Below are 12,967 nucleotides of genomic sequence, written 5' to 3'. Positions count from 1 at the left end.
GGCTCCCTCTGGTGGTTACTGATGGTACTGGGTGACTTGTGTTCTCTGCGGTCTCTGGTGTCCACATGTTCCATCAGGTTATGGGAGTTTCCTATTTAACCTGGCTTTCTTGTCATTTCCTCGCCGGCTATCAATGTAATCAGTGTGTCTTTTTACCTCTGCTACCTGCGTCTGTAATCTTCAGGACAAGCTAAGTTTTGATTTTCCTGTTCCACGTTTTGCTTAATTTTTGTCTTAGTCCAGCTTGCAGATATGTGATTCCTTGCTGCTGGTTGCTCTAGTGGGCTGAAATTACTCCTCATGTTCCATGAGTTGGCACATGAGTTCAAGTAATTTCAGGATGGTTTTTTGAAGGGTTTTTCGCTGACCGCGCAGTTCACTTTTGTATCCTCTGCTATCTAGCTTTAGCGGGCCTCATTTTTGCTGATTCTGTTTTCATAACTACATATGTGCTTTCCTCTCATTTCACCGTTATTACATGTGGGGGGCTGCTATTTCTGTGGGGTGTTTCTCTGGAGGCAAGTGAGGTCTGTGTTTCTTCTAATAGGGGAAGTTAATTCTTCGGCTGGCGCGAGACGTCTAGGAATCATCGTAGGCACGTTCCCCGGCTACTGCTAGTTGTGTGTTTAGGTTCAGGATCGCGGTCAGCTCAGGTTCCATCACCCTAGAGCTTGTTTTGTTTTTGTGCTTGTCCTTTTGTGATCCCCTGCCATTGGGATCATGACAGTATAGCCGGCCAGAAAAAATTGGTCATCGTTTTGGCTGAAGTAGGAGGAAAAGTAGTCTGAGGAAGTTTTTTTTTTCCCCTCCTCAGTGTTTGCTGCCTAGCCTTAATTGCAGCTTGGCTGCTTCTTTCCTCCTCTTAATCCTTGAATGGCTCTGACCTCAGCTGTTTATCATGGACGTCCAGAGTTTGGCTTCCAGCCTGAATAATCTTGCTGCTAAGGTTCAAAATATACAAGATTTTGTTGTACATACTCCTATGTCTGAACCTAGAATTCCTATCCCAGAGTTTTTTTCTGGAGATAGATCTAGTTTTCTAAATTTTAGGAACAATTGCAAGTTGTTTCTTTCCTTGAAATCTCGCTCCTCTGGAGACCCTGCTCAGCAGGTCAAGATTGTTATATCTTTCCTGCGGGGTGACCCTCAGAATTGGGCATTTGCATTGGCACCAGGGGATCCTGCGTTGCTCAATGTGGATGCGTTTTTTCTGGCATTGGGTTTGCTCTATGAGGAACCTAACCTAGAGATTCAGGCTGAAAAAGCTTTATTGGCTCTCTCTCAGGGGCAAGATGAAGCAGAAATATATTGTCAGAAATTTCGGAAATGGTCGGTGCTTACTCAGTGGAATGAGTGCGCTCTGGCTGCAAAATTCAGAGATGGCCTTTCTGAGGCCATTAAAGATGTTATGGTGGGGTTCCCGGCGCCTACAGGTCTGAATGAGTCCATGACTATGGCTATTCAGATTGATCGGCGTTTACGGGAGCGCAAACCTGTGCACCATTTGGCGGTGTCTTCTGAACAGGCACCTGAGATAATGCAATGTGATAGAATTCAGTCCAGAAGTGAACGGCAAAATTATAGGCGGAAAAATGGATTGTGTTTTTATTGTGGTGATTCAGCTCATGTTATATCAGCATGCTCTAAACGCACAAAAAAGGTTGATAAGTCTGTTGCCATTGGTACTTTACAGTCTAAGTTCATTCTGTCTGTGACTCTGATTTGTTCATTATCATCCATTTCCGTCGATGCCTATGTGGATTCAGGCGCTGCCCTGAGTCTTATGGATTGGTCATTTGCCAGTCGCTGTGGGTTTAGTCTGGAACCTCTGGAAGTTCCTATTCCTTTGAAAGGAATTGACTCTACACCTTGGCTATGAATAAACCTCAGTACTGGACACAAGTGACCATGCGTATGACTCCCGTTCATCAGGAGGTGATTCGCTTCCTGGTACTGTATAATTTACATGATGTCTTAGTGCTTGGTCTGCCATGGTTACAAACTCATAACCCAGTCCTGGACTGGAAAACAATGTCTGTGTTAAGCTGGGGATGTCAGGGGGTTCATGATGATGCATCTCCGATTTCTATCGCTTCATCTACTCCTTCTGAGGTTCCGGTATTTTTGTCTGATTATCGGGAGGTTTTTGAGGAGCCTAAGCCCAGTTCGCTTCCTCCTCACAGGGATTGCGATTGTGCTATAGATTTGATTCCTGGCAGTAAATTCCCTAAAGGTCGTTTGTTCAATCTGTCAGTGCCAGAGCATACTGCTATGCGGAATTATGTTAAGGAGTCCTTGGAAAAGGGACATATCCGTCCATCTTCGTCCCCTTTGGGAGCAGGTTTTTTTTTTCGTGGCCAAAAAAGAAGGTTCCTTGAGGCCTTGCATAGATTATCGTCTTTTGAATAAGATTACAGTCAAATATCAGTATCCTTTGCCATTGTTGACTGATTTGTTCGCTCGCATTAAGGGGGCTAAATGGTTCACTAAGATTGATCTTCGGGGTGCGTATAATCTTGTGCGGATAAGGCAGGGTGATGAGTGGAAAACCGCATTTAATACGCCTGAGGGCCATTTCGAGTATTTGGTGATGCCTTTTGGACTTTCTAATGCTCCTTCTGTCTTCCAGTCTTTTATGCACGATATTTTCCGTGAATATCTGGATAAATTTATTATCGTGTATTTGGATGATGTTTTGGTTTTTTCTGATGACTGGGAGTCTCATGTTCAGCAGGTCAGGAAGGTGTTTCAGGTCCTGCGGGCCAATTCTTTGTTTGTAAAAGGTTCTAAATGTCTCTTTGGAGTCCAGAAGATTTCTTTTTTGGGGTATATTTTTTCCCCTTCTACTATTGAGATGGATCCCGTCAAGGTTCAGGCTATTTGTGACTGGACGCAGCCTACATCTCTTAAGAGTCTACAGAAGTTCTTGGGCTTTGCTAATTTTTATCGTCGCTTCATAACTAATTTTTCTAGTGTTGTTAAGCCTTTGACGGATTTGACTAAGAAGGGTGCTGATGTTGCTGATTGGTCTCCTGCGGCTGTGGAGGCCTTTCAGGAACTTAAGCGCCGGTTTTCTTCTGCTCCTGTGTTGCGTCAGCCAGATACGTCGCTTCCTTTTCAGGTTGAGGTTGATGCTTCCGAGATCGGAGCGGGGGCGGATGTGTCTCAGAGAAGCTCCGATGGCTCAGTGATAAAGCCATGTGCGTTCTTTTCTAGAAAATTTTCGCCCGCTGAACGGAATTATGATGTTGGTAATCGGGAGCTTTTGGCCATGAAGTGGGCATTTGAGGAGTGGCGTCATTGGCTTGAGGGTGCTAGACATCGTGTGGTGGTCTTGACTGATCACAAAAATCTGATGTACCTTGAGTCTGCCAAGCGTCTGAATCCTAGACAGGCTCGTTGGTCACTGTTTTTCTCCCGTTTCAATTTTGTGGTTTCATACCTGCCAGGTTCAAAGAATGTGAAGGCGGATGCTCTTTCTAGGAGTTTTGTGCCTGACTCCCCTGGAAATTCTGAGCCCACTGGTATCCTTAGGGATGGGGTGATTTTGTCAGCTGTCTCCCCAGACTTGCGACGTGCTTTGCAGGAGTTTCAGGCGGATAAACCTGATCGTTGTCCGCCGGAAAGACTGTTTGTTCCGGATAATTGGACCAGTAGAGTCATCTCCGAGGTCCATTCTTCTGCGTTGGCAGGTCATCCTGGAATATTTGGTACTAGAGACTTGGTGGCCAGGTCTTTTTGGTGGCCTTCCTTGTCGAGGGATGTGCGTTCTTTTGTGCAGTCTTGTGGAGTTTGCGCTCGGGCTAAGCCTTGCTGTTCTCGGGCCAGTGGATTGTTGTCACTTTTGCCTATCCCGAAAAGAGGCCTTGGATGCACATTTCCATGGACTTTATTTTGGATCTCCCTGTCTCTCAAAAAATGTCTGTCATCTGGGTTGTGTGTGACCGCTTTTCTAAGATTGTTCATCTGGTACCCTTGCCTAAGTTACCTTCCTCCTCTGAGTTGGTCCCTCTGTTTTTTCAAAACGTGGTCCGTTTGCATGGCATTCCGGAGAACATCGTTTCTGACAGGGGATCCCAGTTTGTGTCTAGATTTTGGCGGACGTTCTGTGCTAAGATGGGCATTGATTTGTCCTTTTCGTCTGCATTCCATCCCCAGACGAATGGCCAGACGGAACGAACTAATCAGACTTTAGAAACTTATTTAAGGTGTTTTGTTTCTGCTGATCAAGATGACTGGGTTACCTTTTTGCCGCTTGCCGAGTTTGCCCTTAATAATCGGGCTAGTTCTGCTACCTTGGTTTCTCCTTTCTTTTGTAATTCGGGGTTTCATCCTCGTTTTTCCTCTGGTCAGGTGGAGCCTTCTGATTGTCCTGGAGTGGACATGGTGGTGGATAGGTTGCATCAGATTTGGAGTCATGTGGTGGACAATTTGAAGTTGTCCCAGGAGAGGGCTCAGCAGTTTGCTAATCGCCGTCGCCGCGTGGGTCCTCGACTTCTTGTTGGGGACTTGGTGTGGTTGTCTTCTCGTTTTGTTCCTATGAAGGTCTCTTCTCCTAAGTTCAAGCCTCGGTTCATCGGTCCCTATAGGATCTTGGAAATTCTTAACCCTGTGTCGTTTCGTTTGGATCTCCCGGCATCGTTTGCTATTCATAATGTGTTCCATCGGTCGTTGTTGCGGAACTATGAGGTACCTGTTGTTCCTTCGCTTGAGCCTCCTGCTCCGGTGCTGGTGGAGGGTGAATTGGAGTATGTTGTGGAGAAGATCTTGGATTCTCGTGTTTCCAGACGGAAACTCCAGTATTTGGTCAAGTGGAAGGGTTATGGTCAGGAGGATAATTCTTGGGTGGTTGCCTCTGATGTTCATGCTGCCGATTTGGTCCGTGCTTTTCATAGGGCTCATCCTGGTCACCCTGGTGGTTCTCGTGAGGGTTCGGTGACCCCTCCTCAAAGGGGGGGTACTGTTGTGAGTTCTGTTTTTGGGCTCCCTCTGGTGGTTACTGATGGTACTGGGTGACTTGTGTTCTCTGCGGTCTCTGGTGTCCACCTGTTCCATCAGGTTATGGGAGTTTCCTATTTAACCTGGTTTTCTTGTCATTTCCTCGCCGGCTATCAATGTAATCAGTGTGTCTTTTTACCTCTGCTACCTGCGTCTGTAATCTTCAGGACAAGCTAAGTTTTGATTTTCCTGTTCCACGTTTTGCTTAATTTTTGTCTTAGTCCAGCTTGCAGATATGTGATTCCTTGCTGCTGGTTGCTCTAGTGGGCTGAAATTACTCCTCATGTTCCATGAGTTGGCACATGAGTTCAAGTAATTTCAGGATGGTTTTTTGAAGGGTTTTTCGCTGACCGCGCAGTTCACTTTTGTATCCTCTGCTATCTAGCTTTAGCGGGCCTCATTTTTGCTGATTCTGTTTTCATAACTACGTATGTGCTTTCCTCTCATTTCACCGTTATTACATGTGGGGGGCTGCTATTTCTGTGGGGTGTTTCTCTGGAGGCAAGTGAGGTCTGTGTTTCTTCTAATAGGGGAAGTTAATCCTTCGGCTGGCGCGAGACGTCTAGGAATCATCGTAGGCACGTTCCCCGGCTACTGCTAGTTGTGTGTTTAGGTTCAGGATCGCGGTCAGCTCAAGTTCCATCACCCTAGAGCTTGTTTTGTTTTTGTGCTTGTCCTTTTGTGATCCCCTGCCATTGGGATCATGACAGAGGATGTGAAACTAATTGAAGTCGAAGCGTTAGCTGCCATCCATCCGACAACAGCTTCAATTTGTTCCTCCCGCAGCAGTGGGGTATGGCGAGCTCCTACAAAGCTGCACATAAAGGACTGTTCCCTGGTAAAACTGGGGGATGCTGAGTCACTGGTGGCTGCAGCAGGCACATAATCCCCATGTCCTCTCCCTGCAGAAACTCTACGCCCACGACCATGTGCCTTACTCCCTGCCTTCTTCATCTTATTAGACTGATAATAATAGGCAGAAAAGTACTAAGGGCTTAGTGTGCTTATTCCTGAACAGCTGCTAACAGGTACAGTGGGGAAAAAAAGTATTTAGTCAGTCAGCAATAGTGCAAGTTCCACCACTTAAAAAGATGAGAGGCGTCTGTAATTTACATCATAGGTAGACCTCAACTATGGGAGACAAACTGAGAAAAAAAAATCCAGAAAATCACATTGTCTGTTTTTTTATCATTTTATTTGCATATTATGGTGGAAAATAAGTATTTGGTCAGAAACAAACAATCAAGATTTCTGGCTCTCACAGACCTGTAACTTCTTCTTTAAGAGTCTCCTCTTTCCTCCACTCATTACCTGTAGTAATGGCACCTGTTTAAACTTGTTATCAGTATAAAAAGACACCTGTGCACACCCTCAAACAGTCTGACTCCAAACTCCACTATGGTGAAGACCAAAGAGCTGTCAAAGGACACTAGAAACAAAATGAATGGGGCCATGTATCGTGAGATTTTGAGTGCAAACCTCCTTCCATCAGCAAGGGCATTGAAGATGAAACGTGGCTGGGTCTTTCAACATGACAATGATCCAAAGCACACCGCCAGGGCAACGAAGGAGTGGCTTCGTAAGAAGCATTTCAAGGTCCTGGAGTGGCCTAGCCAGTCTCCAGATCTCAACCCTATAGAAAACCTTTGGAGGGAGTTGAAAGTCCGTGTTGCCAAGCGAAAAGCCAAAAACATCACTGCTCTAGAGGAGATCTGCATGGAGGAATGGGCCAACATACCAACAACAGTGTGTGGCAACCTTGTGAAGACTTACAGAAAACATTTGACCTCTGTCATTGCCAACAAAGGATATATTACAAAGTATTGAGATGAAATTTTGTTTCTGACCAAATACTTATTTTCCACCATAATATGCAAATAAAATGATAAAAAAACAGACAATGTGATTTTCTGGATTTTTTTTTCTCAGTTTGTCTCCCATAGTTGAGGTCTACCTATGATGTAAATTACAGACGCCTCTCATCTTTTTAAGTGGTGGAACTTGCACTATTGCTGACTGACTAAATACTTTTTTGCCCCACTGTATAAGAAACACTAATTTTATAAAGTGTGGACTACACTTTAATATGAGCTAATGTGGCCAACACAACTGTAAAGTGGAGTGTTCGGTAGTGTATTTGGTGTACTTTATTTACGTTTTTTTTCCGCAAAAAAATAATAATGGATGTGCCCAAAGATGTAAAACCGATAGTATCACAAACTTTTTGCAGCTATTACAATGCAGGAAGGTAATCTACAATGCAATAGATGAGGCTCCAAAAAATAGGCTGATACTAATCTGGCTGGGGCTGCAGGGCACAAGCCAGCAGAAAGGCTCCTCTATCTACTCCTATATAGTGTTTGCAACCAATCTAGGTGGATACGGATGGAAGCACACTAATAGGAGAAATTCAGGAAAAATTAGCAGCACTACAGCAAAAAAGGACATGTATGAGGCAGTGATGCACGCTGAGCGGACTACAACCAGAGGTGGCTGCAGAACACACTACAGCATGAGCTGCACTCACATAGAGAGACCTCACAGACAGCCGTGAACAGTGCAGAAAACTGTGCACTAGCGCTGCAAGCCTGCAGAAATGCTCCGCTATCTACTCCTATATTGTGTTTTCAACCAATGTAGATGGATACAGATGGAAGCACACTAATAGGAGAAATCAGGAAAAATGAGCAGCACTAAAACAAAAAAAGGACAATGTATGAGGCAGTGATGCAGGCTGAGCAGACTACAACCAGAGGTGGCTCCAGAACACAGTACAGCGTGAGCTGCACTCACACACACAGACCTCGCAGACAGCTGTGAACAGCGCTGCAAGGCAAAAGAAAGCTTCACACAACGGTTGCTAAAGTAGCCTGGGTAAAGCACAATAAAGCAAATCACTATCTCAAACTGTCCCTCAGTGTCCGAACAGCAGCGTCCTGTCCCTAACTAAATTCACAGCAGAGTGAACCCAAAGTGGTGGCGGCAGCTTTTATAGTGCATCATGACATCATTTCAGCAGCCAATCACAGCCATGCCATTAGTTAACATGCCTACATGCCTAACAGGATGTGCCCATGCAGCGCCCCAGAGACCTGGTCGTTGCAGTATGGCACTCTGCCGCTAAGAAGAGTGGCGGTATATCTGATGGCACTAAGGAGTTCTCCTGACCAGGTATCACCAGAACACATTACACTTCACACTCCGGCCACTAGGGGGAGAAAAAGGCTTTATTTATTGGGCCACTCCTCACATTGGTAAAACTAGGGGCTGGGGAGGAAGTTAGTCAGAAGCTGACTGGGTTGGATTCAGGCAACATCCCGTGGCAGGGGGTGTTGCAGGGCGAAGGCACAGGGGGGTCCCTGTCAGGCGTGGGAACCTGGCAGGTGCCTAGCGAACAGAACAAAACGTAACGGAACCGCACCTGCACCCCTGCGGTGGTATCCAAGGAGAGAGACACGAAGGGAAGGATATTGTGGAACAGTGTAAATGAGATCAAGCACAAAGGAGAGCCAGTAGGAGTCGTGCCGAGAGACAGAGGCAACATCTTACTGAGGCGCGTAGTCGGTGGCCGGAACACCGCAGGAGTAACTGACTTCAGGCCTTACTTCAAACTCTGCCTGACAGTTATTTATAGGTTGGCTGTCTACCTTACTACACCTACGAAGACATAGGGGGCAACGCGTGGAGAGGGGCGTCTCTAGGGTCCCGGAAGAGCTCCGAGCCTTCCCGTCATACGGGTGGCATCCTAGCCATAACATACCTGGGGGACGTTAGAAACTAGTAACATCTGGAACCAAAGAACGAGAGAGCTGTAGAGAATGAACGAACGAGAACAGCAGTTGTGAGGACTATTCTGAATGCTCAGCAGGGTAGGACTACAACACACAGGCGCTAGTGGTAGGCAACGATTTCCATCTGCGAAGGAAACTCTGGATGTGCCCATCGGACCGGCCGGTCTCTGATAGCCCTGTTAAGCGTGCTCTGGATTGAGGATCCTGAAGTCTTCAGTAAAGAGGTAAAGAGACTGCAACCCTGTATCCTCATTATTGCCTGCACCTCACACCATCACCATCCACCTTACTGGGAAGCCCTGGGGACATACTTCACCTGTGGGAAGTTATACCATCCAGCTGCCATTCCATCACCCCAGCGGACCCCACAGCAGCATCGGTCACCCTGACCGAACACCACAGGTGGCGTCACGAACCCCTGACAGACTATTCCCCCTTTACTGGACGCCCCTTAGCAGGGTCGCGGACCGGGTCTAGCCACCGTGACGGCCTTAGCACCGAACTAGAGAGGCCCGGTACCGAGAACCCGTGGCCCTGTGCCTGGGGGCGCTCCAACTTGGCGTCACGAACAGGATGTACTTAAGCCTGAGAAGCAGGTCATGTGTGCCTTGGAACTGTGATTGAAACGTGTTCGGACTGTGATTTATTGCAAAGACTGTGTATTGCTATTTGTCGCCAAGATTCCCGCCAAAACCGCCGCCATTGCCGCGCTACGAGGAGCGCAGGAGAAGAAGAAGGGCGTGGAAGTGGGCGTGAACAAGCTGAAGAGCGCGAACGACAATGGCCGCCCAGTCTAAATATTTCTGTACCTTGAGGACGTGTCCGTCAGCAGCCGAGATCCGCCTCCTGATCCTCAGTGGAGGGCGGAGACAAAGAAAACGAAACCGCCCACGAAGGAGAGAGCGGGAAAAGGACAAAGAGGGAGAAGAAGTGAACCACGTGAGAGACGCCATGGTCAGCCGACCAGGATCGGGATCAGAGCGTAGGGTCGGAGCATAGGACTCCCCCAGCTACCCAGAGAGATACCACGGCCAAGCGTCACCTGTGAGCCTCGACTTCCTACAGGCCGGAGTGGACGAGCTCAGCTATCAACTTTGGCGGATGCAGCTGAGCACTGAGGCCAGGTGGAAGGAGACCGTCATAGGGGGCCTCACCAGACATCTGTCGGCAGCCTCGTCTGGTTCGGAGCAAGAAAGAAGTTCCAGCGCTCTGAAGCCAGAAAGCAAGGCCCTGCCGGAAAGCGAGATACTGCAAACAGAGATGACAACGCCACAGCGCAAGGCCCCGCAGTCAGCGTTCCAGATCCCAGCAGAGACGGAGCAGGCCGGCACCTGAGGGACCGCATCTGAAGCAGGTATGAAGAACGACCCTGCCCCAGTGACAGAAGACCTAATGGTAGGCCCCGTAGCAGCGCCACCTGCTGCCATGACTAAGACTAACTCTGAACTGACAAATCCTAATACTACTACCACAGTGGGCATTATTGCCGCTACTGAACCTCCTACCAAAATTCACATTCGAACCCAGATGATATCTGAACTACTGATTAGTGACATTGATACTGCATCTGATGAGAGGTCGAACACAGATCTTTCCAGGCCGGGAAGTGTTCGCTACCAACGGATGCCTTGCAATCTACCGTCGCGAGAATAAACCTCGAAGACCTGAAAATTGTATATAGTTAACTGTTTCCTGCTGTTGCTGCTACTTTAAACCCGACCAGGGTTAACTCCTAGGGATCCCTTTGTTTACCTGGGATCCCTAACGTTCTTTATTTCTTTTATACTTTTGCACAAAGTTCATCATTGTTTCAAAGACTGCCGGATCATGGACGGTGAATGATTCAGAACTGTTTTGTATATAGTTTGCACCTTCTTAAATGTGCTCCCTACTGGTTTTACAAGCGAAAGAAGACTTTGCAAAGACATGACGCAGAAGGTCTTGCTTTTAGTGGACTTGCAGACAGAGAGAGAATCTGCACTAATTACTAGAGACTTGGGTCCCTCTTAAAGGGAATGTATACATGATTGCCTTAATAAAAGTTGAAACGCTAATAATGTTAAAAATTTAGAAAGTTTGATAATGTTGTCAGAGACTGAGGACAGGAAAGCTTGAAAGTGAACCCGTAGGGGTTAGAGAGAGAGTCCTCCTGAGAACTGTAGAAAGATGGTCGGCACAATGACAGTAGGCCCAGCCAAGGAGCTAGGCGGTCCTGCATTGGTGAAGTTGGAACGGAAAGAAAGTTGAATTGTTGTTATAGTATGTTATAGTAGGCCTTTAGTGGGTTCAGCTTATACGCCCTTAAAGGAAAAGTTAAATCAGAGTTTGCACTTAGTAGAATACCCGGCTGGGTACTGAGAGTTATTTATAGTCAAAATGTTATTTAAAAATATTTAATCCTGTTTTTTGTTTGTAACGTTCAAGTGTCCTTACCTCCCATAAAGGGAAGCACCTTTTCTATTTACTTGTTCTAAGCATTTCAAAAATGTTGTATGTCTTTTGCTGTATTATATTGTTGTTCTTCTTCCCAGTCCAGGAGTACTGGATTTAACCGGTCGTTGCAGTATGGCACTCTGCCGCTAAGGAGAGTGGCGGTACGTCTGATGGCACTAAGGAGTTCTCCTGACCAGGTATAACCAGAACACATTACACTTCACACTCCGGCCACTAGGGGGAGAAAAAGGCTTTATTTATTGGGCCACTCCTCACATTGGTAAAACTAGGGGCTGGGGAGGAAGTTAGTCAGAAGCTGACTGGGTTGGATTCAGGCAACATCCCGTGGCAGGGGGTGTTGCAGGAAGAAGGCACAGGGGTGTCCTTGTCAGGCGTGGGAACCTGGCAGGTGCCTAGCGAACAGAACGTAACGGAACCGCGCTTGCACCCCTGCGGCGGTATCCAGGAGAGAGACACGAAGGGAAGGATATTGTGGAACAGTGTAAACGAGATCAAGCACAAAGGAGAGCCAGTAGGAGTCGTGCCGAGAGACAGAGGCAATATCTTACTGAGGCGCGTAATCGGTGGCCGGAACACCGCAGGAGTAACTGACTTCAGGCCTTACTTCAAACTCCGCCGGACAGTAAATTATAGGTTGGCTGTCTACCTTACTACACCTACAAAGACATAGGGGGCAACGCGTGAAGAGGGGCGTCTCTAGGGTCCCGGGAGAGCTTTGAGCATTCCCATCATACGGGTGGCGTCCTAGCCATAACATACGTGGGGGACGTTAGAAACTAGTAACATCTGGAACCAAAGAACGAGAGAGCTGTAGAGAACGAACGAATGAGAACAGCAGTTGTGAGGACTATTCCGAATGCTCAGCAGGGTAGGACTACAACACACAAGCGCTAGTGGTAGGCAATGATTTCCATCTGCGAAGGAAACTCTGGATGTGCCCATCGGACCGGCCGGTCTCTGATAGCCCTGTTAAGCGTGCTCTGGATTGAGGATCCTGAAGTCTTCAGTAAAGAGGTAAAGAGACTGCAACCCTGTATCCTCGTTATCGCGTGCACCTCACACCATCACCATCCACCTTACTGGGAAGCCCTGGGGACATACTTCACCTGTGGGAAGTTATACCATCCAGCTGCCATTCCATCACCCCAGCGGACCCCACAGCAGCGTCGGTCACCCTGACCGAACACCACAGGTGGCGTCACAAACCCCTGACAGACTATTCCCCCTTTACTTGACGCCCCTTAGCAGGGTCGCGGACCGGGTCTAGCCACCGTGACGGCCTCAGCACTGAACCAGAGAGGCCCGGTACCGAGAACCCGTGGCCCTGTGCCTGGGGGTGCTCCACCCACACTTCTTAGGATCCTCATTGGCTGAATTAAAGCAAACTGGCTCATTGCATTATGGGGAACTTCCGATTCCGGTATTCGATATGCAAAAAGTATCGGAACTCAGTATCGGAATTCCAATGCCGCGAATATCGGCCAATACCCGATATTGCAGTATCGGAATGCTCAACACTATCGGTTGTTACCCTTTAAATTAGGAGCAGAGTCTTTGAGTTTCCTCACGTTCAAGTCATACCATCCCTTGTCACCAAAATGCCGAGTGAAGGTTAGTGTCCCCTGGATACAAGTCCCTGTCCGAGTGTCCTTCCTTGAGGTAAAATTCCACATCCCTCCTGTTAAAAAACACCTCTGCATACTAGCCTGGCTTGTTGATGAACC

The sequence above is a fragment of the Ranitomeya imitator genome, chromosome 2 (genome assembly GCF_032444005.1).
Source record: "Ranitomeya imitator isolate aRanImi1 chromosome 2, aRanImi1.pri, whole genome shotgun sequence".
NCBI lineage: Eukaryota > Metazoa > Chordata > Amphibia > Anura > Dendrobatidae > Ranitomeya > Ranitomeya imitator.
This window is presented reverse-complemented; position numbering follows the sequence as displayed.